Source organism: Populus alba, chromosome 16 (genome assembly GCF_005239225.2).
Source record: "Populus alba chromosome 16, ASM523922v2, whole genome shotgun sequence".
Classification (NCBI taxonomy): domain Eukaryota; kingdom Viridiplantae; phylum Streptophyta; class Magnoliopsida; order Malpighiales; family Salicaceae; genus Populus; species Populus alba.
Genome location: NC_133299.1, coordinates 10,075,332 through 10,100,753, shown reverse-complemented (window position 1 = coordinate 10,100,753; position 25,422 = coordinate 10,075,332). Strand labels below are relative to the sequence as shown.

The 25,422-nt window shown below is 37.4% G+C and overlaps 1 pseudogene; it reads right to left on the bottom strand.

Annotated features, from left to right (window-relative positions):
- Nucleotides 1–1,269: 1,269 nt before the first annotated feature.
- On the bottom strand, nucleotides 1,270–6,138 carry LOC118056935 (uncharacterized; annotated as a pseudogene).
- Nucleotides 6,139–25,422: the final 19,284 nt, after the last annotated feature.

Genomic DNA, 25,422 nt, shown 5'->3' with positions numbered 1-25,422 from the left:
ACCAAAGGAAATCAAAATTACAGCCTCGTGGTGATGGTCCTTTTCAGGTTTTAGAGAGAATCAATGACAACGCATACAAAATTGACCTTCCAGGTGAGTATAGTGTTAGTGGTACCTTTAATGTTGCTAATCTTACTTTGTTTGACACAGATTTTGATTCGAGGTCGAATCCTTTCGAGTAGAGAGGGGATGATGCGGACCAGCCCAGAAACACCAGCAAGGACCCATTACATGTTCCAAATGGACCAATGACTCGGTCCAAGACAAAGACATTGAAAGACGCATTGAATGCATTGGTTTTGAAGGTTTCCACCAAGTCAGAATTGGAAGGTCCATTGGAGTATCAAGAGGAGATCCAATACAACCTTATTTGGGCCATGAGATAAGGGCTTTATTTTATTTTGTTAGCTACAGCCCAATGCTTGTTTGGGCTTAATTCATACTTTGTTTTAAGCTAGGATCCAAGGCTTGTTTGGATTAAGTTATGGGCTTTTCATTTTAGGGTTTTGGGTCAGTTTTGAGTGGACCTCATATAAGTTCACATAAAGGGTCCATTAGTGATGCGAACCTCGTGATCACGTGGTCACGCAACCCACACGCAGAGACACTAATTCCCGGAAAGCCAAGTGAATCAGGTTTGATAGGAGTGTGACACAAATTGATAGGAGTGTGACACAAAGATAACTTGTACCTAGGCACCAACACTATTGGAAACGTAAACCCCCACCCAACGAATATTGATTCGCGAACGAGAAGTATAAGGATGACGCCACGAAGCCAGTTGTTCTTCGATAAGTCGTTTTCAGTTCTTTAGAGAACCAAGGAAGGGAGATTATCCCACCAACACACAACAAGTGCAGCAAAGAAGTTTATTGATATGAAAATTGCGTAACCTTACATATTTGGTTATGCCTCTATTTATACTGACTCTAGACTTAAAGAAACCCTAATGGACCCCCCCTTTGGTGGACTTATATGAAGCCCACTTACAATTGACCCAAATAAGTAATAATAACCCAAAAACTAAGAAGAAAATAATAAAAAATCCGAAAATTACCATCCTAAATATGCTAGAATCAAATTTGTGTTGCTGATTTAATTACTTTCCTTCATATGTTAGGAAAAGCATTAAATAGTCCTCCCCTCTTTAGGAATAAGATATGGCCAACTTCCTTACTTAATTAGGAGAATAATAAGTTGCTGGCTTTTTATCCTTGTAGCATTAGGAAACAAAACAAGCCTAACAAGGTTGGTATTGGGCTGGACATATCAACCCCTTGTTCCACATGAATTAGGCTCTTCTTGGACTTGAACTAGATGAATTAAAGGCTGTCCTTCATGCTCCTTAAATGTCCCAAGCCCTTCTACGTCCATCTTGCTCCATAAGTTCTGAACAAGCCCATTCAATGCTTCTTTAAGCTTCTTTGCCCTAGCTCTTGTGATTGGCCCAATTGGCACCTCCAATGGATCGTTGGCATGATTACGCTTAGTGTTGGGCTGATCCGCATCATCCCCTCTCTCTTCAAAAGGATTCGACCTCGAATCATTGCCTACATCAAACAAAGTAAGATCAGAAACATTAAAGCTAGCACTAACACCATACTCACCTGGCAAATCAACTTTATAGGCATTGTCATTGATCCTCTCAAGGATCTGAAATGGCCCATCTCCTCGTGGTTGTAGCTTTGATTTCCTATGAGCCGGAAATCTCTCCTTGCGCATATGCACCCAAACCTAATCGCCGGGCTGAAAGACAACATGTTTGCGCCCTTTATTGGCTTTGGTCGCATACACATGATTCCTCTTTTCAATCTGTTGCCGCACACTCTCATGGAGTGTTTTGACCACCTGTGCTTTACGATTACCATCCAAACTAACCCTTTCATCAACAGGCAAAGGAATCAAATCCATTGGAGTTAAAGGGTTAAATCCATACACAATTTCAAATGGTGAAAATTCAGTAGTAGAGTGCACACTACGATTATATGCAAACTCTATAAATGGCAAACAATCTTCCCAATTCCTTAAGTTCTTTTGAATGACAACACGCAAAAGTTGTGTTAAGGTCCTATTAACTACTTCGGTTTGTCCATCTGTTTGGGGGTGACAAGTAGTTGAAAACAACAGTTTAGTACCCAATTTTCCCCATAACACCTTCCAAAAATAACTAAGGAACTTAACATCTCTATCAGAAACAATGCTCTTAGGGACCCCGTGAAGTCGTACTATCTCCCTAAAGAACAAATCAGCAATGTTAGTGGCATCATCGGTTTTATGACATGGAATAAAGTGTGCCATCTTTGAAAACCTATCAACAACTACAAAGATTGAATCCCTACCCCGTTTTGACCTAGGTAAACCTAAGACGAAATCCATCGAAATGTCTACCCATGGTTCCTTAGGTACAGGTAAAGGGTTATACAAGCCATGTGGTTGAGTCCTAGACTTTGCTTTCCTACAAGTTATGCATTTATCACATATGCGCTGCACATCTTTTTTCATTTTAGGCTAATAAAAATGCTCATGCAACACATCCAAAGTCTTAACAACACCAAAATGCCCCATCAACCCGCCCCCATGTGCTTCACGTACAAGCAATTCACGCATAGAACTTAACGGAACACATAATCGACTCTCTTTAAACAAATATCCATCAAGTCTATAAAACTTCCCAAAAGCCAAAGTTTTGCAAGCATTGTAAACATTAGCAAAATCACTATCATCCTTGTACAATTCTTTTGTGTGTTCAAATCCTAGAAATCTAGCATCCAAAGTAGATAAAAGAGCATACCTGCGCGAAAGTGCATCAGCTACAATGTTTTCCTTTCCTTGCTTATATTTGATCACATATGGAAAGGTTTCAATAAATTCCACCCATTTAGCATGTCTCCTACTCAACTTACCTTGCCCTTTTAAGTGCTTCAATGATTCATGATCAGAATGTATCACAAACTCCTTGGGCCACAGGTAATGCTGCCACGTCTCTAGAGATCTTACCAAGGCATAGAGCTCCTTGTCATATGTAGGGTAATTCAAAGTTGCCCCATTAAGTTTTTCGTTGAAATACGCAATGGGCCTTTTATCCTGCATTAACACAGCTCCTATACCAATACCTGACGCATCACATTCAACTTCAAAAGCTCTCGTAAAGTCAGGCAAAGCTAAAACAGGTGCCGAACAAAGTTCATCTTTCAACAAATTAAAAGCCTTATCCTGTTCATCATTCCATTTGAATCCAACAGACTTTTTAACAATTTCAGTTAAAGGTGCAGCAATAATACTAAAATCCTTCACAAACCTTCTATAAAAACTAGCAAGTCCATGAAAACTCCTTACCTCACTTACCGATTTTGGTGTAGGCCAATCCTGGATGGCCTTAACTTTCTCCTTGTCCATCTCGATACCCTGTGCAGTTACGACATAGCCAAGAAACACAATTTTTTCCATACAAAAGGTACACTTCTTAAGATTAGCATATAATTGCTCACTACGCAACACACTAAGTACATTACGCAAATGATCAAGATGCTCATTTAAGTTCTTGCTATAGATCAAAATGTCATCAAAATACACAACAACAAACTTACCTATAAACGCACGCAATACATGATTCATTAAACGCATAAACGTGCTAGGCGCGTTCGTAAGTCCAAACGGCATGACTAACCATTCATACAAACCATGCTTAGTCTTAAATGCAGTTTTCCACTCATCACCCTCTTTCATTCTAATCTGATGGTACCCACTTTTTAGATCAATCTTAGAGAAAATACATGATCCATGTAACTCATCTAGCATGTCATCAAGCCTAGGAATAGGATGTCGATACTTTACCGTTATGTTATTGACGACACGACAATCAACACACATCCTCCATGTTCCATCCTTTTTAGGCACAAGTAGCACTGGCACAACACAAGGACTCATACTCTCACGAATGTAACCCTTCATCATCAACTCATCTACTTGCCTTTGAAGCTTCTTTGTCTCTTCGGGGTTGCTTCTATAGGCTGGACGGTTAGGAATCGAAGCTCCAGGCACAAGGTCAATTTGATGTTCAATCCCCCTTAATGGTGGTAAGCCATTAGGGATGTCTTCAGGAAATACATCATCAAACTCCTGCATCAAAGAAACAGCCACACTAGGAATAGCAGAATCAAGATCGTTAGTGTTAAAATAAGCCTCCTTATACACAAGTAAGATCATTGGCTTATTAGTGAAAAATGCAGATCTGATTTGAGATCCTTTTGCATAAAAATTAGGTTGTTTCTTTAATTTTTCCACACTACTATCATCACACAAGCTTACTTTCTTCACTCCTCGGTTTTTACCTCCACTCTCAACCGGTTTTATTAATGATTTAGGTTTAGCCGAATCTGATGGTTTTCTCTCACCATTTTCCTCGCGTGAATTTTCACTCTTCCCATCCTCACATTCTTTTTTTAATTTGGTTTGATCATCATACACTTTTTTTGGAGAAAGAGGTACAAGAGTGATGGTTTTACCATCTTTTACAATAGTGAACCTATTTCTAAACCCATCATGAATCGCTTTCCGATCAAACTGCCATGGACGCCCCAAAAGTAAGTGACTAGCATGCATTGGGACTACATCACACAAAATCTCATCAGAATACTTCCCAATAGCAAACGCAATCAAAACCTGCTTAGTAACCCTCACTTCACCACATTCATTCAACCATTGCAATCTATAAGGCCTCATATGCTTAATACAACTCAGATTCAATTTCTTCACAAGGGTATCACTAGCAATATTAGCACAACTACCTCCATCAATTATCATGCTACATACCTTGTTTTGGATATGACATCGAGTGTGAAATATATTTTCCCGTTGCTGATCTACATCATCTGCTTTGATTTGCATGTTCAGCGCACGCCTTATAACCAAGGCCTCTCCCTCAACAGGATATGCAATCTCCTCATCACTACAATCCACCAAAGGTGGCATCTCTTCACTTTCAGATTCAACCTCCCCATTGTCTCTTGTAAGCATAACTCTTCGGTTTGGACACTGAGATGCAATGTGCCCCTTCCCTAAACACTTAAAGCATTTAATATCTCTATCACGAGCAAGTTGATATTCAGATTTACCTTTCCCATCCGTATGAGTATCCTTTTTGGCCTTAGGTGGTTCGGCCCTTGCATAAGGCTTTGGTTGGGCAGCCCCCTCTGTCTTAAAATTCGGCCTCCATATTGAGGAAGATGATGCCGAATTGGTATGAAAACATGTACTGCCCCTTCTCTTTATTTGCCTCTCCACCTTCGTTGCCATATGGACCATGTCCTCCAATTCCACACAATGTTGTAATTCTACAACATTCGCAATGTCTCTATTCAGCCCATTTAAAAATCTAGCCATAGTAGCTTCCCGATCCTCAATCACATTGGCCCGAATCATGGCGATCTCCATCTCCTTGAAATACTCATCCACGGACCTAGAACCCTGATTTAAACCCTGCAATTTCAGATACAAATCTCTATAATAGTGGTTAGGCACAAATCGCCTTCTCATCAACACTTTCATGTCCTCCCATGACACTACCGGCCTCTCTCCACTCCTCCTTCTACTAATAACATTCTGATCCCACCAAATCAGTGCATAATCCGTGAATTCGATGACAACCAATTTCACTTTCTTTGCCTCCGAATAGTTATGGCAATCAAAAATCCAATCCACCTTTTTCTCCCACTCCAAATATGCCTCGGGATCGTTTTTACCTTGAAAAGCAGGTATTTTCAGTTTGATAGAATCCAAATCACCATCTAAATCAGCATGTCCCCCAACACTACGGAAATTTTCCCTTTGGCCGAATTGGCCCCTAGTTCTATTCCCAAAATCCCTTCGGTTTCTAGGCTGCCAAAAACCTTCCCGATGGCCTATGGCCTCATCCTCAAAACCACCATCACCAATATCATCAACAGCCTCCTCAAAATCCTCATAATCAGCCCACCTTGCCCTTTCGGCCCTACTGCCACTGTTAGCTTTCAGTTCAGCCCCAAGGTTCCTCACATTTTGGGTACTTGTACCAGCCTCATTACCACGTTTCTCCACCCTATCAAGTCTGTCACACACGTTTCCCATCACAAAATTCATCCTCTCAATCATTTGTGTCATGGCTTGCATTTGGAACGTAAGTTCTCCCTCGGGATGGGGTGGTGTGTTGTTTTGATCTGACATGATAATACCTGCAAAAATTGGTTAGTGGTAAAAAAAAAAATTACCCTCACGTCGCTCATGTTTCGCTCAAACACTCTTAATGTCCACACACGCTCACACCTCTCGTCTCACCTTCTTATGGTTCTTGCGAAACTGAAACCAACACCAAATAAAACCAACTTGGCAGCGCAATCCAAATATATCTATATATATGACTCAAGAAGCAATAAAAACCAGAAAACAAGCAAAACGAAATTGCGATGATAGTCTCGCGAGTAGCAAGCGAGTCTATCCGAAATATGAACGAAACTGAAGACTCGAAAAAAAAAAACAGAAACAAAATATGAAAAATGATGAAACAACACCTGGATACGTTGGATATGATGAAAATAAATGGCAAGAAATGAAAACAACAGAAAGAAAGCGAATTTCAAAAGTTAACGCAAAACAGACTCGTTTATGACGAGTTAAGTCCGAATCTGGAACCTAAAGTCAATGATGTCCAATTGAGCTAAAATTTCAGATATAGTGATCTACCAACCCAAATAGACAGAATATGAAATTTGAGCAACTTACGATAAGGTTTGATAGATTGACGCAAAAACGTTATGAATCAGACCTAATTATACCAGAATTTGAAACCCAAAGTAAACGATATCCAATTGACCCCAAAATCAATATGTGGTGCGATTAGGGTCCCAGTAATAACAAAATAAAATTTGAGCTCATTCTGACTTGATTTGGTTTCCTTTGTTTAGTTTTTTTTTTTTGCGCCAGAAACAAACGAATGCCTTTTTTAATGACTTTTTTTTCTCTTTTTTTTTATGCCACTGATATATTTTGGTCAAGAACCAAATGAAATAACCCTTTTTTTTTATATGATACCAAATCAAGAAAAGAAGAAATCACGAAGCCAGTTGTTCTTCGATAAGTCGTTTTCAGTTCTTTAGAGAACCAAGGAAGGGAGATTATCCCACCAACACACAACAAGTGCAGCAAAGAAGTTTATTGATATGAAAATTGCGTAACCTTACATATTTGGTTATGCCTCTATTTATACTGACTCTAGACTTAAAGAAACCCTAATGGACCCCCCCTTTGGTGGACTTATATGAAGCCCACTTACAATTGACCCAAATAAGTAATAATAACCCAAAAACTAAGAAGAAAATAATAAAAATAATAAAAAATCCAAAAATTACCATCCTAAATATGCTAGAATCAAATTTGTGTTGCTGATTTAATTACTTTCCTTCATATGTTAGGAAAAGCATTAAATAGTCCTCCCCTCTTTAGGAATAAGATATGGCCAACTTCCTTACTTAATTAGGAGAATAATAAGTTGCTGGCTTTTTATCCTTGTAGCATTAGGAAACAAAACAAGCCTAACAAGGTTGGTATTGGGCTGGACATATCAACCCCTTGTTCCACATGAATTGGGCTCTTCTTGGACTTGAACTAGATGAATTAAAGGCTGTCCTTCATGCTCCTTAAATGTCCCAAGCCCTTCTACGTCCATCTTGCTCCATAAGTTCTGAACAAGCCCATTCAATGCTTCTTTAAGCTTCTTTGCCCTAGCTCTTGTGATTGGCCCAATTGGCACCTCCAATGGATCGTTGGCATGATTACGCTTAGTGTTGGGCTGATCCGCATCAATTAGGGTTAACTTTTCAAGAACTATTTAAACTCATGTAGGCCAAAATTTCGGCAGCTTTGATGATTATTATTCTGAATTTTTCAGTTTTAACGTGTGAGAGTGATTCTTGCATTCTTCAGTTCTTGAACGAACTGAATCTGACTTATCAAAGATTAACTGGCTTCATGGCGTCATTCTACTCATTCCAATAGTGTTGGTGCCTTAGGGCAGGTTTCCATTGTGTCGCACTCATATCAGACCTATTTCGGCTTTCCGGGATCAGATCTCAATCTTGATTGTGGGTTGCGTGACCACGTGATCACGAGGTTCGCATCAGTGTTACATCATCAATAGGATTAATTACCTCATATAAGTCATCAAGGCTCCTCATTCTTGGTGGACTTGGTGAAGTGTCACTATTTGAGCTTTCACTAGAAGAAAAGGAAGTTAACCTCATTGGTGTTTGTGGAGGTGTGACTATATATTCTGGATGATCTTAATATCTTTCCTCCTCTTCATCAATATTCAGTAAGAAGTCATATTTCTCACCATTATTTACCTTCCAATCCCATACTCCTTTTTCATTGAACTCAACATCTCTACTAATCATCATCTTTTCTTCATTAGAATTGTAATGCTTGTATCATTTGGACTTTTGGTCATAGCCTATAAAGATTATCCTTTTGCTTTTGTCATCTAGTTTGGACCTTACTTGATCATCTACATGCACATAACCAATGCTTCCAAAAACTTTCAAGTGAGAGACACTTGGTTTTCTTCTACTTCATGCTTTTTGTAGATGTGAACCTCGTGATCATGTGGTCACGCAAAGACACCAATTCCCGGAAAGCCAAGAAGTAAATCAGGTTTGGTAAGAGTGTGACACAAAGATAACTTCTACCTAGACACTAGCACTATTGAAAACAGAAAACCCCCACCCAACAAATATTGATTTGCGAACGAGAAGTATAAAGATGATGCCATGAAGACAGTTGTTCTTCGATAAATCATTTTTCAGTTCTTTAGAGAACCATGAAAGGGAGATTATCTCACCAACACACACACAAATTGCAACAAACAAGAAGTTTTATTAATCTGAATTGTCTAACTTACATGTCTGGTTATGCCTTTATTTATACTAACTCTAGACTTAAATAAACCCTAATGGCCCTTACATGGACTTATATGAAGCCCACTTACAATTGACCCAAATAAGTAATAATAACTGAAAGACTAAGAAGAAAATAAACAAAACAAATAAAATCTGAAAATTATCATCCTAAATATGCTAGAATCAGATTTTTCACCCTTAAGAAGTTCCAAATAAACTAGGAAAATCTGATCTGAAGGTAGAATTAATTCTGAAATCTTCTTTCATTATTGTAGTTAGGATGAATAAGGAATCCTTGTAAGAAAAGGATTTTGAAACATTAATGAATCTTTGCCACACTTGAAAAATTATATTTCAGCCCATTAAAGATCCTTGTAGAATTAGAATATTCCCAAAACAAGCTGCCATATCCTTTTAGAAAAAGAATTCTAACCAAATAAAAAGTCCACAAGTCTTCTTTCCATATTGTGATGCCTTCCCGAACTTAGATTGTCCTGAAATTTTAACCCAAGGTAGGAAAATATGTCAGGAGACTCCATGTAAATGTGTAGCCCGATCCAACAGGTAGATTGAGAATTATGACTGTTGCCATAAAACTAGATAGTTGCACATTTTACATCAAAATCCTTATGTTAACGTGATGCGATATAACTTTACCGTGGGATTAATTTCATATTGAATGTGTAGAGAGTTATGAGTAAATGTTATCTATTGACATTATGATATTTGCATTAAATATGTGATATAAGGATATATTCAAATACTAAAGTTGAAATAAATCAATGGGTATATACTATGACTTGAAGCAAAGTTGGTTGGATTGGTGAAGTGTGTCCTTGCATAAGATGAGAGGAGAATGAAAATGTAATATTGAGAGCAAGTTGTTACTTAAACAAACATGAGGTATAAAGTTAATGATGTGTTGCGTGATTATGAATGTAGCAGAAAATGCATGTAAGGGAATGGAAGAAAGAATATTATTAAAGCTAAAATTATTAAATTAAGAAATTCTAGTTTTGCATAAAGACAAGGAAAAACATGGTTCATGCCATACAACATGTTTAAAGACTAAAATATAACTTGTAAATTATAATTGCGAGAATAGGATGAGAAAATAAAGTAATTGAGATGAAAGAATTTGATAAAATAGGCCTAGTAAGATTCAGCCAAATGAGGATTCAAGGAAGATTTGAATTTTTGATTTACTATCCCTTGTCTAATGAATTTTGTATTATGAGAAGGTTAGGTTAAGTAATATAAGAACAAGAAAGAAGTTTGTGACATCACTACTTCCTAGCATGGGTTATTTTGAGTGAAAGATCAAGGTTTGCGACTTAGTGTTGATGAAGTAGGGGGGACATTTAGAAACATCATGATGGTTTACAAGGATGAAAGAGTACTTAAAGCAAAACTTGTATTAAGAGTATTACTTGTAAAAAAAAAAAAGAGAGAGTTTAATTGGTGCACACATATAAGACACGAACCTTAATTAGAAAGGAAATAATAATGATAATAAGGTTAACAAGATCTTATTTAGAAAAAAAGGTTGTATAAAGCTTTAGATTGATGCGAACCTCGTGACCACGTGGTCACGCAAAGACACCAATTCCTGGAAAGCCAAGTAAATCAGGTTTGATAGGAGTGTGACACAAAGATAACTTGTACCTAGGCACCCACACTATTGAAAACGTAAACCCCCACCCAATGAATATTGATTTGCGAACGAGAAGTATAAGGATGACGCCACGAAGCTAGTTGTTCTTCGATAAGTCGTTTTCAGTTCTTTAGAGAATCAAGGAAGGGAGATTATCCCACCAACACACAACAAGTGCAGCAAAGAAGTTTATTGATCTGAAAATTTCATAACCTTACATGTTTGGTTATGCCTTTATTTATACTGACTCTAGACTTAAAGAAACCCTAATGGATCCCTTATGTGGACTTATATGATGCCCACTTACAATTAAACCCAAATAATATAAATAAACCCTAAACTAAGAAGAAAATAACAATAAAATGAATAAATCCGAATTTAATATCCTAAATATGATAGGATCAGATTTGTTGCTTTTTAGAAGTCTCATATAAGCTAGGAGAATCAAATCTGAAGGTGGAATTAATTCTGAAATCTTCTTTCCTTTTTGTAGCTAGGATGAATAAGGAATCCTTGTAAGAAAAGGATTCTGAAACATTTATGAATCCTTGCCACACTTGGAAACTATGTTGCAGTCCATTAAAGATCTTTGTAGAAGTAGGAGATTTCTAAAATAAGCTGCCACATCCTTTTAGAACAAGAATTCTAGCCAAATAGGAAGTCCTATTTCGTATTTCATAGCCAACAACTTTGGATGAAAGTAGCAGCCGTTCTATTTCGTATTTCATCATTGCAACATTTTTTCTCCTCTCTTTCTGAAGCTTGTTGCACATTGACTACTACCGTTAACATGTCAAGTTCTTGCTTCATCTCCCCGAGAAAAGATCAGCAACATTAAAGGTAGCACTAACACTATACTCACCTGGAAGCTCAATTTTGTATGCGTTGTCATTGATTCTCTCTAAAACCTGAAATGGACCATCACCACGAGGCTGTAATTTTGATTTCCTTTGGTTAGGAAATCGTTCCTTACACATGTGCACCCAAACCCAATCACTGGGTTGGAAAACAACCAGTTTACGTCCCTTATTTGCTTTAGAAGCGTAAATTCTGTTCTTTTTCTCTATTTGGAGTCGAACTCCTTCATGGAGTTCTCTCACCATCTTTGTCTTCTTTTCACCATCTAAACTTACCCTTTCTTCAAAAGGTAAAGGAATTAAGTCCATAGGAGTTAGTGGATTAAAACCATAAACAATTTCAAAAGGAGAAAAACCGATGGTTGAATGCACAGTTCTATTATAAGCAAACTCAACAAAAGGCAAACATTCTTCCTAACTTTTCAAATTCTTTTGAATTACGACACGTAAAAGTTGGGATAATGTTCTATTCACTACCTCAGTTTGTCCATCTGTTTGAGGATGGCATGTTGTCGAAAATAAGAGTTTAGTTCCCAACTATCCCCATAAGGTCTTCCAAAAGTAACTAAGGAACTTAACATCACGATCTGACACTAGACTCTTAGGAATGCCATGCAAACGTACAATGTCCCTAAAGAACAAGTCTGCGATATGAGTTGCATCATCTGTTTTATGGCATGCAATGAAATGCGTCATTTTAGAAAACCTATCAACCACAACAAAAATAGAGTCTCTACCTTTCTTTGACCTGGGTAAACCTAAAACAAAGTCCATAAAGATATCTACCCAAGGTTCAGGAGGCACAGGTAATGGTGTATATAGTCCATGCAGTTGTACTCTAGATTTTGCCTTTCTACAAGCAATGCACTGTTCACAAATTCGTTGCACATCTCTTTTCATCTTTGGCCAATAGAAATGCTCATGCAATACATCCAAGGTTTTTGCAACCCCAAAGTGATGCGAACCTCGTGATCACGTGGTCACGCAACCCACAATCAAGATTGAGATCTGATCCCGGAAAGCTGAAATAAGTCTGATAGGAGTGTGACACAATGCAAACCTGTCCCAAGGCACCAACACTATTGCAATGAGTAGAATGATGCCATGAAGCCAGTTAATCTTCGATAAGTCAGATTCAGTTCGTTCAAGAACTGAAGAATGCAAGAATCACTCTCACGTTAAAACTGAAAAATTCAGAATAATAATCATCAAAGCTGCCGAAATTTTGGCCTACATGAGTTTAAATAGTTCTTGAAAAGTTAACCCTAATGGACCCCTTATGTGGACTTATATGAGGTCCACTCAAAACTGGCCCAAAACCCTAAACTGAAAAGCCCATAACCTGATCCAAACAAGCCTTGGACCCTAGCTCAAAACAAAGTTTTAATTAAGCCCAAACATGAAAGAAAATAATAAAAATACTAATATGTCATTAAATACCACCAGCCCTTCTTTCCTTATGTAGCTAGGATGAATAAGGAATCCTTATAAGAAAAGGATTCCGAAACATTAATGAACCACTGCCACACTTCTAGATTATATTGCAGCTCATTAAAGATCCTTGTGGAACTAGGAAATTACCAAAACGAGCTGCCACATCCTTGTAGGAAAAGAATCCTAACCAAATAGAAAGTCCACAAGTCAAATGGAAGTAAACAACAAAATCCGTACAACCTCCGTTGACCAGTATTATGGTTCCTTCCCGAACTCCGATTGACCTAAATTTTTAACCCAAGGTAGTAAGATATGTATGGAGAGGCCACATAAAATATTAGCCCGATCCAACGGTCGGATTGAGTATTATGACTATTGTCGTAAACCTAGATTATTGCGCTTTTTACGCCAAAATCCGAATCTGACCTTACTTGGGTCGTATCACAGGGCTGAACCATATCATTCCCTCCCTCTTCAAGAAGATTCCCCTTAAATCTTGAATACGATTAATAGTGACTGCAGTAGCCTCTTGTTTAAGCCTTCAGAAACCCCTTCTTGCTAACACCTTTCTCCAACAACACTGTATAGAAGTAGTGACTGACAAGAATTTCAAATAAGCACGCCGTACTAACCACTTGCGTTCATACTTTTGAATGATAACCACGGCGACTCTCCTTCATCTTTCATCCTTTTGGCGGTGTACCTCTTTTTCCCATAAAGCTTGAAGATCATAGACTAATCTTCTACACTTATCAACTTCTCGTTCTAGAACCCCCAAACCATGACTTAGTTTTTCGCATCGTTGATCTACAATCCTCCTCTGTTCCCTCTCCCTTAGTGAATACATGACACATATAGGGGGAAAAAAACAAGAAGACGATGAAAAGAATAGAGTTTATAACAGGAAGAACACTGATTTAGATTCGAGATTACGAATCTAACTTTTGTTTGGACCAGAACTTATCGAAAAAAAACAAACAAATGTGAAAAGTGATGAAAATGACTCAAACAACAGCCAAATATCAAAATATGATGATAGTATAATGGCAGGAACAAAATAAACAGAAAGAAAACAAGTTTTGAAAGATAACACCAAACAGACCCGTTACGACAAAACAAGACCCAGTTCAGGAACCTAAAGAAACCGATATCCAAATGACCTCGAATTTAATATGTAGTATTACAATACTATGAAATCACCAAAAATCAATTTAAAGGTCGTTATCTTATTTCTAGGAACCCAAACTCCTTATATGATTAATTTGCGGCAGAATTGATCCTCCAATTAAAACCTCCAGAAGCCGGTATCAAAATATGCCCAAATTTAATATATAGTGCGATCTCATCCCCAATACACATAATATGAAGTTTCAATTGATTCTAAGGTGTTTTGCTTATGTTCACTAATAGTAGTGTTTCTGCGGCAGAATTGAACCTCGAATTAAAACCTTAAGAAAACAATATCATAATAAGCCCAAAATTTACATATGATGCAATATCACCCCCAATAGACTGAATATGAAGTTTAAATTGATTCTGAGGTGGTTTTCTTATGGTTCACTAAGAGTAGGGTTTCTACGGCAAAATTGAATCTCGAATTAAAACCTCAAGCAAATAATATCAGAATAAGCTCAACTTTGATATATGATGCTATCCCACCCCCAATAGACTGAATATGAAGTTTAAATTGATTCTAAGGTGGTTTGCTTATGGTTCACCAAGATTTGTGTTTTTGCGGCAAAAATTGAATGATACTTCAAATTTCAACTAATCACTCTTTTCTCTATTTCTTTTTTTTTTCTTTTTAATAAACTGATATGGTTAGAGACAGTAATCAAATGAAATATAAACTTTTTTTTCTTCTTCTGATTTTTTTTTTTGCTTAGATGATGCAGACTCGAAGAACAAGAAGATGGACTCAAACACTGAATAACTTAAGGGAACACTAAAAAAAAAAAAACAAAAATAACAGAAAGATATGACCTTGTTTCGGAGCCTAGCTCTGATACCAACTGATGCGAACCTCGTGATCACGTGGTCACGCAACCCATAATCAAGATTGAGATCTGATCCCGGAAAGCCGAAATAGGTCTGATAGGAGTGTGACACAATGGAAACCTGCCCCAAGGCACCAGCACTATTACAATGAGTAGAATGATGCCATGAAGCCAGTTAATCTTCGATAAGTCAGGTTCAGTTCGTTCAAGAACTGAAGAATGCAAGAATCACTCTCACGTTAAAACTGAAAAATTCAGAATAATAATCATCAAAGCTGCTGAAATTTTGGCCTACATGAGTTTAAATAGTTCTTGAAAAGTTAACCCTAATGGACCTCTTATGTGAACTTATATGAGGTCCACTCAAAACTGGCCCAAAACCCTAAACTGAAAAGCCCATAACCTGATCCAAACAAGCCTTGGACCCTAGCTCAAAACAAAGTTTTAATTAAGCCCAAACATGAAAGAAAATAATAAAAATAACTAATATGTCATTAAATACCACAGGGCTAAACTTGGGTCGTATCACAGGGCTAAACTGTATCATTATGATGCGAACCTCGTGATCACGTGGTCACGCAACCCACACGCAAAGACACCAATTCCAGGAAATCTAAGTAAATCAGGTTTGATAGGAGTGTGACACAAAGATAACTTGTACCTAGGCACCAGCAATATTGGAACGAAAACCCCCACCCAACGAATATAGATTCGTGAACGAGAAGTATAAGGATGACGCCACGAAGACAGTTGTTCTTCGATAAGTCATTTTTCAGTTCTTTAGAGAACCATTGAAGGGAGATTATCTCACCAACACACACACACACAAAGTACGGGAAACAAGAAGTTTTTATTAATCTAAATTGTCTCTCTTACATGTCTAGTTATGCCCTTATTTATAGTGACTGCAAACTAAAATAAACCCTAATGGACCCCTTATGTGGACTTATATGATGCCCACTTACAATTAATCCCAAATAATATAAATAAACCCTAAACTAAGAAGAAAATAACAATGAAATAAATAAATCCGAATTTAATATCCTAAATATGATAGGATCAGATTTGTAGCCCTTTAGAAGTCTTATATAAGCTAGGAGAATCAAATTTGAAGGTAGAATTAGTTCTGAAATCTTCTTTCCTTTTTGTAACTAGGATGAATAAGGAATCCTTGTAAGAAAAGGATTCTGAAACATTTATGAGTCCTTGCCACACTTGAAAACTATGTTGTAGCCCATTAAAGATCTTTATGATAAGGTTTGATAGACTGACGCAAAAACGTTATGAATCAGACCTAATTAGACCCGAATTTGAAACCCAAAGCAAACGATATCCAATTGACACCAAAATCAATGTGTGGTGCGATTAGGGTCCCAGTAATAACAAAATCAAATTTGAGCTCGTTCTGAGTTGATTTGGTCGAATTTTCCTTCGTTTAGTTTTCTAGGGCAAAAAAAAAACGAATGCCTTTTTAAATGACTTTTTTCTTTTCTTTTCTGTTTTTTTTTTTTTTGATATGATACCAAATCAAGAGAAGAAGAAATTGGACACTAAGGAGTTTTTTTTTTTGTTTTTGCGGAAACAACAAGAAACGAAAATTTCAGAAGGATATAACCTGATTAATGGAGCCAAGCTCTGATACCAAATGATGGGAACCTCGTGATCACGTGGTCACGCAACCCACAATCAAGATTGAGATCTGATCCCGGAAAGCGGAAATAGGTCTGATAGGAGTGTGACACAATGGAAACCTGCCCCAAGGCACCAGCACTATTGCAATGAGTAGAATGACGTCACGAAGCCAGTTAATCTTCGATAAGTCAGATTCAGTTTGTTCAAGAACTGAAGATTGCAAGAATCACTCTCATGTTAAAACTGAAAAATTCAGAATAATAATCATCAAAGCTGCCGAAATTTTGGCCTACATGAGTTTAAATAGTTTTTGAAAAGTTAACCCTAATGGACCCCTTATGTGGACTTATATGAGGCCCACTCAAAACTGGCCCAAAACCCTAAACTAAAACGCCCATAACCTGATCCAAACAAGCCTTGGACCCTAGCTCAAAACAAAGTTTTAATTAAGCCCAAACGTGAAAGAAAATAATAAAATAACTAATATGTCATTAAATACCACTAGCCCTTCTTTCCTTGTGTAGCTAGGATGAATAAGGAATCATTATAAGAAAAGGATTCTGAAACATTAATGAACCACTGCCACACTTCTAGATTATATTGCAGCTCATTAAAGATCCTTGTGGAACTAGGAAATCCCCAAAACGAGCTCCCACATCCTTGTAGGAAAAGAATCCTAACCAAATAGGAGTCCACAAGTCAAATGGAAGTAAATAACAAAATCCGTACAGCCTTCGTTGACCAATAGTGCGGTTCCTTCTCGAACTCCGATTGACCTGAATTTTTAACCCAAGGTAGTAAAACATGTTTGGAGAGTCCACATAAAATATTAGCCCGATCCAACGATCGGATTGAGTATTATGATTGTTGCCGTAAACCTGGACTGTTGCGCTTTTTATGCCAAAATCCGAAATCTGACCTTACTTGGGTCGTATCACAGAGTTGAACCGTATCACCTTATGTGGACTTATATGAGGTCCCCTCAAAAGTGGCCCAAAACCCTAAACTGAAAAGCCCATAACCTGATCCAAACAAGCCTTGGACCCTAGCTCAAAACAAAGTTTTAATTAAGCCCAAACATTAAAGAAAACAATAAAAGTAACTAATTTGTTATTAAATACCACCAGCCCTTCTTTCCTTGTGTAGCTAGGATGAATAATGAATCCTTATAAGAAAAGGATTCCGAAACATTAATGAACCACTGCCACACTTGTAGATTATATTGCAGCTCATTAAACATCCTTGTGGAACTAGGAAATTCCCAAAACAAGCTGCCACATCCTTGTAGGAAAAGAATCCTAACCAAATAAGAAGTCCACAAGTCAAATGGAAGTAAATTACAAAATCCGTACAGCCTCCGTTGACCAGTATTGCGGTTCCTTTCCGAAATTCGATTGACCTGAATTTTTAACCCAAGGTAGTAAAACATGTTTGGATAGTCTACATAAAATATTAGCCCGATCCAACGGTCGGATTGAGAATTATGACTGTTGCCGTAAACCTGGACTGTTGCGCTTTTTACTCCAAAATCCGAATCTAACCTTACTTGGGTCGTATCATAGGGCTGAACCGTATCACCTTATGTGGACTTATATGAGGTCCACTCAAAAGTCGCCCAAAACCCTAAATTGAAAAGCCCATAACCTGATCCAAACAAGCCTTGGACCCTAGCTCAAAACAAAGTTTTAATTAAGCCCAAACATTAAAGAAAACAATAAAAGTAACTAATCTGTCATTAAATACCACCAGCCTTTCTTTCCTTGTGTAGCTAGGATGAATAAGGAATCCTTATAAGAAAAGGATTCTGAAACATTAATGAAGCACTGCCACACTTGTAGATTATATTGCAGCTCATTAAAGATCCTTGTGGAACTAGGAAATTTCCAAAACCAGCTGCCACAACCTTTTAGGAAAAGAATCTTAACCAAATAACAAGTCCACAAGTCAAATAGAAGTAAATAACAAAATTCATACAGCCTCTGTTGACCCGTATTGCGGTTCCTTCCCGAACTATGATTGACCTGCATTTTTAACTCAAGGTAGTAAAACATGTTTGGAGAGTCCACATAAAATATTAGCCCGATCCAACGGTCAGATTGAGAATTATGATTGTTGTCATAAACCTGGACTGACCTTACTTGGGTCGTATCATAGGGCTGAACTGTATCATAAGCATGTTTAAGATCACTAGATTTTGCAAAAAAAAAAAATTAGGTTTTTCCCCATGTTTTCTACACTTTTCTTTTCTCTCCCTTTCTTTCTTCTCTCCACTCTCCGCCTCCCTTCTATTTTTTTTCGGTCGTGACCCTCCCTTAATTTCCTAAGGGCCAAAAGTTTGTCCCCTTTTGTTTTCAACTCATGGCTTACTTTATTTTCACTCTTGCTCACATTTTAACCATGTTGTTTGGCTTCTTCCACTTTGGCCAAAGCTGAGTGCTCCTCCTCATAGTTGTTCTTCAATTGAATTTGATCTTTATACACTTGCTTTGGTGTTAGTGGGGCAAGTGTATAAATTCTATCATCTTGAATACCTATTCTTAAACCTATCATGCTTGGCCTTTTCTATCAAATTGCCAAGGTCTCCCTAGTAACAGATGAGCAGCATGCATAGGCTTCTAACCCTAACAACATCACATAGCACTTCATCCTTATACTTGCCTCTTGTAAAAGAAATCATCACCTGTCTATTAACCCTAACAACGCCACATTTATTTAACCATTGAAGCTGATAAGGCCTCTCATGCTTTATGGCATTCAATCCCAACTTTTTAACCAAAGTAACACTAGCAACATTAGTACAACTACCACTGTCAATGCTCATACTACATACCTTATCGTTGATTAGGCATCTAGTATGGAAGATGTTCTCCCCTTATTGCTTCACATCATCCTCCTTGGTCTGAACACTTAGCGACCTTCTAATCACCAAAACTTCATCACCAACAACATACTCTAAATCACTAGTATCCTCAAGTGGTGGCATGTCATCACAATCAGACTCCTCACTAGTGGACACAATCTCTCCATCATCCCTTATGATATGGTTCAGCTCTGTGATACGATCCAAATAAGGCCAGATTCGGATTTTGGCGTAAAAAGCGCAACAGTCCAGGTTTACAGCAACAATCATAATTCTCAATCCGACCGTTGGATCGAGCTAATATTTTATGTGGACTCTTTCCACAAGGATCTTTAATGAGCTGCAATATAATCTACAAGTGTGGCAATGATTCATTGATGTTTCAGAATCCTTTTCTTATAAGGATTCCTTATTCATCCTAGCTATATAAGGAAAGAAGGGCTGGGTGGTATTTAATGACATATTAGTTATTTTTATTAATTTCTTTCATGTTTGGGCTTAATTAAAACTTTGTTTTGAGCTAGGGTCCAAGGCTTGTTTGGATCAGGTTATGGGCTTTTCAGTTTAGGGTTTTGGGCCAGTTTTGAGTGGACCTCATTTAAGTCCACATAAGGGGTCCATTAGGGTTAATTTTTCAACTATTTAAACTCATGTAAGCCATAATTTCAGCAGCTTTGATGAATATTATTCTGAATTTTTTAGTTTTAACGTGTGAGAGTGATTCTTGCAGTCTTCAGCCAAAACCTGCTTCTTCATGGAGGTAGGTTCGAAAACTTTAGAAGTCATAACGGGCTTTGATGACGCACTACCCTCTCTCCTATAATTCATCTTCCTACCCGAAGAAGACCTCGAACAAGCTCTAGATTGTAAACTACCCTTTCTTTTCAACTATCTTTAATATTTCATCTGAGTGGAAAACAACATTTAAGACTAAGCATGGTTTGTATGAATGGTTAGTAATGCCGTTTGGACTTACAAATGCACCTAGTATGTTTATACGTTTAATGAATCATGTGTTGCGTGCATTCATAGGTAAGTTTGTGGTTGTGTATTTTGATGACATTCTGATCTATAGCAAGAACTTAACTAAGCATCTTGATCATTTGTGTAATGTATTTAGTGTGTTGCGTAGTGAGAAATTGTATGGTAATCTTAAAAAGTGTGCCTTTTGCATGGAGAAAATTGTGTTTCTATGCTATGTGTTGTAACTGCACAGGGTATCGAGATGGATGAGGAGAAAGTTAAGGCCATCCGGGACTAGCCTACACCCAAATTGGTAAGTGAGGTAAGGAGTTTTCATGGGTTAGCTAGTTTTTACAGGCGTTTTGTGAAAGATTTCAGTGTAATAGCTACGCCCTTGAATGAAGTTGTTAAAAAGTCAGTTGGGTAATGGGAGGAGGAACAAGAATTGACTTTTGTTCTTTTGAAAGAGAAATTATGTTTTGCACCTGTTTTGGCTTTACCTTACTTTATGAAAGCATTGGAAATAGAATGTGATGCGTCTAGAATGGGAATAGGTGTTGTTTTGATGCAGGATCGAAGACCTATTGCGCATTTCAGTGAGAAGTTAAGTGGAGCGACCTTGAACTATCCCACTTACGACAAAGAACTCTATGCATTGGTAAGAGCACTTGAGACATGGTAACATTACTTGTGGCCAAAAGAGTTCGTAATCCATTCGGATCATGAATCCTTGAAACATCTGAAAGGACAACAAGGTAAGTTGAATAGGAGGCATGCAAAATGGGTTGAATTCATTGAAACTTTTCCTTACATAATCAAGTATAAGCAATGCAAAGAGAACATCATCGCTGATGCACTTTCATCCAGGTATATTCTTTTACACACCATGAATACTAGATTGTTAGGTTTTGAATATGTGAAGGTTACACACCACAAATATGATAATGATTCTGACTTTACCGATATTTATAATGTATGTGGACATTCGGCTTTTGATAAGTTTTATTTGATGGATGGTTATTTGTTCAAAGAGAATAGATTGTGTGTTCTTGCAAGTTCTTTGCATGAATTGCTTGTTCGTGAAGCACATGGGGGTGGTTTAATGGGTCACTTTGGGGTTGCGAAAACTTTGAATGTATTTGTCGAGCATTTCTATTGGCCAAAGATAAAAATAGATTGTGGCATTGCTTGTAGAAAGGCAAAATCTAGAGTACAACCGCATGGACTATATACACCATTACCTTGCCTATTTCTAAACCCATCATGAATTGCTTTCCGATCAAACTGCGATGGACGCCCCAAAAGTAAGTGACTAGCATGCATTGGGACTACATCACACAAAATCTCATCAGAATACTTCCCAATAGCAAACACAATCAAAACCTGCTTAGTAACCCTCACTTCGCCACATTCATTCAACCATTGTGATACGGTTCAGCCATGTGATATGACCCAAGTAAGGTCAGATTCGGATTTTGGCATAAAAAGCGCAACAGTCCAGGTTTACGGCAACAATCATAATTCTCAATTGGACCGTTGGATCGGGATAATATTTTATGTGGACTCTTCATACATATCTTACTACCATGGGTTAAAAATTCAGGTCAATCAGAGGTCGGGAAGGAACCGCAGGCCCTTAATCCTAGAAACAAAATGATGCGAACCTCATGATCACGTGGTCATGCAATCCACAATCAAGATTAAGATCTGACCCCGGAAACCTGAAATAGGTCTAATAGGAGTGTGAAACAATGGAAACCTGCCCCAAGGCACCAACACTATTGGAATGAGTAGAATGACGCCACGAAGCCAGTTAATCTTCGATAAGTCAGATTCAGTTCGTTCAAGAACTGAAGAATGCAAGAATCACTCTCACATATTAAAACTGAAAAATTCAGAATAATAATCATCACAGCTGCTGAAATTTTGGCTTACATTCATTTAAATAGTTCCTAAAGAATTAACCCTAATGGACCCCTTATGTGGACTTATATGAGGTCCACTCAAAACTGGCCCAAAACCCTAATCTGAAAAACCCATAACCGGATCCAAACAAGCCTTGGATCCTAGCTTAAAACAAAGTATTAATTAAGCCCAAACAAACCTTGGGCTGTAGCTAACAAAATAAAATATAGCCTCTAATATTAAATCCATGTTCTGCCATGAGAAGAAGAGAATGAACTAAAATAGTACAGAACTAATTGAAGGCTTATTTATAGCCTTCCATGCAGCCCTTTAATCCTAGAAACAAAAGGAAAAGGTAGCCACCATGTTGTTTCCAAGCTGTAGTAGGATTCTTTTGTTTCTTTTACTGTCCTCATCTCATGGCCCAAATAAGGTTATATTGGACCCCTCTTGTACATGGATAAGATGTACTAGGATCTCCTCTTGATACTCCAATGGATCTTTCAATTCTGACTTGGTGGAAACCTTCAAAACCAATGCATTCAATGCGTCTTTCAATGTCTTTGTCTTGGACCGAGTCATTGGTCCATTTGGAACATGTAATGGGTCCTTGCTGGTGTTTCTGGGCTGGTCCGCATCACAAAAGGAAATGGTGGCCACCCATGTTGTTTCCAAGTTGTAGTAGGACTATGTTGTTTCCTTTGCCGTCCTCACCTCATGGCCCAAATAAAGTTGTATTGGACCCCTCTTGTATATGGATAAGATGTACCAGGGTCTCCTCTTGATACTCTAGTGGACCTTTCAATTCTGACTTGGTTGAAACGTTCAAAACTAATGCATTCAATGCCTCTTGAACCGAGTCATTGGACCATTTGATAGATGTAATGGGTCCTTGCTGGTGTTTCTAGGCTAGTCCACATCACATATTCTCTCATTGTATTTGCTATGATCTCTTTTCTAAATGCCTCACTCCTTTTAGGTGTCGATCTTGGATCAATATCTTTTCATAGCTCTCTTTTTTGGGTAGAGGTAGCTCTCTTAAATCTTTTTTGATAACTAGATTAATGTTAGTTGTTGCAGTTGACTACATTTAGAGAGAAAAGAATGCTCGACTCTATGATGAGGCTCTTCACAACAATTTGATTGTTTATAGCGATAAAGTTCATTTTATTGTTTCTAAAGTTAATCTTCTTCTTAATATGCCCTCATTGGATACTAATAGATGGCTTCATATTTCATAGGGATCTTCTGATGATATTTTCATTTCTTATTGATTTTTTTTTGTTTAGGTTTGGAGGACATGTCCTCTTAGCCTCTCTTTGAGGTATGCCCTTGTTTTCTTGTTTGTTGCTTTAGGTTAGGTGGGGTTTGCCCTTTTGCTGTTATTTTGTTGCTTTTTGTGGTAAAACAATTTTTACCACAAAGATCATGCACTGACTTATCAATTTTTTTTCTTTATTCAATTTTTTTTTCTTTTGTTTATTTGTGGTAAAACAACTTTTCTTTGTAGGGATAAAGATCATGCACTGATTTATCAAAGATTAACTATCTTTGAGGCATTATTCACATACTTAGGATTCTTAGATACAAGGTTATCTCTTGGTTCAAGTCTTTTCTCAATACATTTGGTTTTTAGGTATAGGGTTACCTCTGGGTCAAGGTTATATCAAACTTGATCTTCAACGTTTTGGATTGTTATTTACTTCATTGAGAGTTTCTTAACCATGTGATCAAGAGGTCCGTATCATTTAGTTTCCAACCCACTAGAATTGAAACAAAATTCCTCTTGTAGCTTCAAATATAGCCCAAACAATATACATGGATCTAGTTTGATATATTTGCTACTTGTTAACTCAAATAATCATAATCATCTCAATCAATTTTTTTTTGGCTCTTAATTTCAAATCTTATAAGAGACCCAATTGGTACTTCTAATATCCTTTGCTAATATTTGGTCTTTTGCATCACTCCCTTTGCTTTGAAACCCTGTTTTGGGTTGCAATAATTTACCTAGGAATTGGCGGTCTGATAACCACATTTTGAAAACGTGAGATCTCCTTCGATCTGAATCTTAATTGGAACGGAATTGCGAAGCACGTATAAACCTTGTTTGCATTATCCCTATGCTGTGAGATGATGTCTTCAGATTATTTTGAAAACATGCATCTTGTTCATGTTCCAAGTAACAAGATACCATTACAGTCTCTGAAGATCCTGTGATTGATTCAGAAAACATGGAGAAAGAAATGTATATTTCTTAATACGTTTGTCTATCGTTTACATTGGCCACTCATCAAGAGAAAAAGGAAAAGGAAATTTTATTTTCGCAATATGTTTATTTTCTCATACCCTGTGTCCTGTGTGAAAGAAATCCTTGAATGAAATAGAATACAAATCAAGTTTCGGTAAATATAGAATGGTAACTTTGCACACTAAAAAAAAAAAATAATTGGAATATGGTTAGAATAAATTACCTTGCTCTCTCCGCCCAATTTCCTGGAAATTCATTACATTTGTAAGTATAACTACAAATACTCAGAATTTCTGGATAAGAGAAGTTAAATTTTCTTGTTTTCCGATTTTCAAGTACTATTTACTTACCAACCATTACTTGGTCTACCCCTTGCCCAATCTATGGAAAGAAGTTGGTTCCCTGGAAAGCTGTGAGCATCCAGAGAAACCTAAGAAGTGATACAATTCAGGCAAGGTCAAATTCGGATTTTGATGTAAAATGCGCAACTATCTAGTTTTACGGAAATAATCATAATTCTCAATCCTACCGTTGGATCGGGCTAAAATGTTACGTGGAGGCTCTTGATATGTTTTCGTACCTTGGGTGAAAATATCATGTCAATCGGAGTTCGGCAAGGCATCCAAACACGGGTCAACAAAGTCTGTACGAGTTTTGTTATTTACTTCTTTTTAACTTGTGGACTTCCTATTTGGCTAGGATTCTTTTCCTAAAAGGATGCGGCAGCTTATTTTGGGAATCTCCTAATTCTACAAAGAACTTTAATGGGCTGCAACATAGTTTCCAAGTGTGGCAAGGATTCATAAATGTTTCAGAATCTTTTTCTTACAAGGATTCCTTATTCATCCTAGCTACAAAAAGGAAAGAAGATTTCAGAACTAATTCTACCTTCAGATTTGATTCTCCTAGCTTATATAGGACTTCTAAAGGGCTACAAATCTG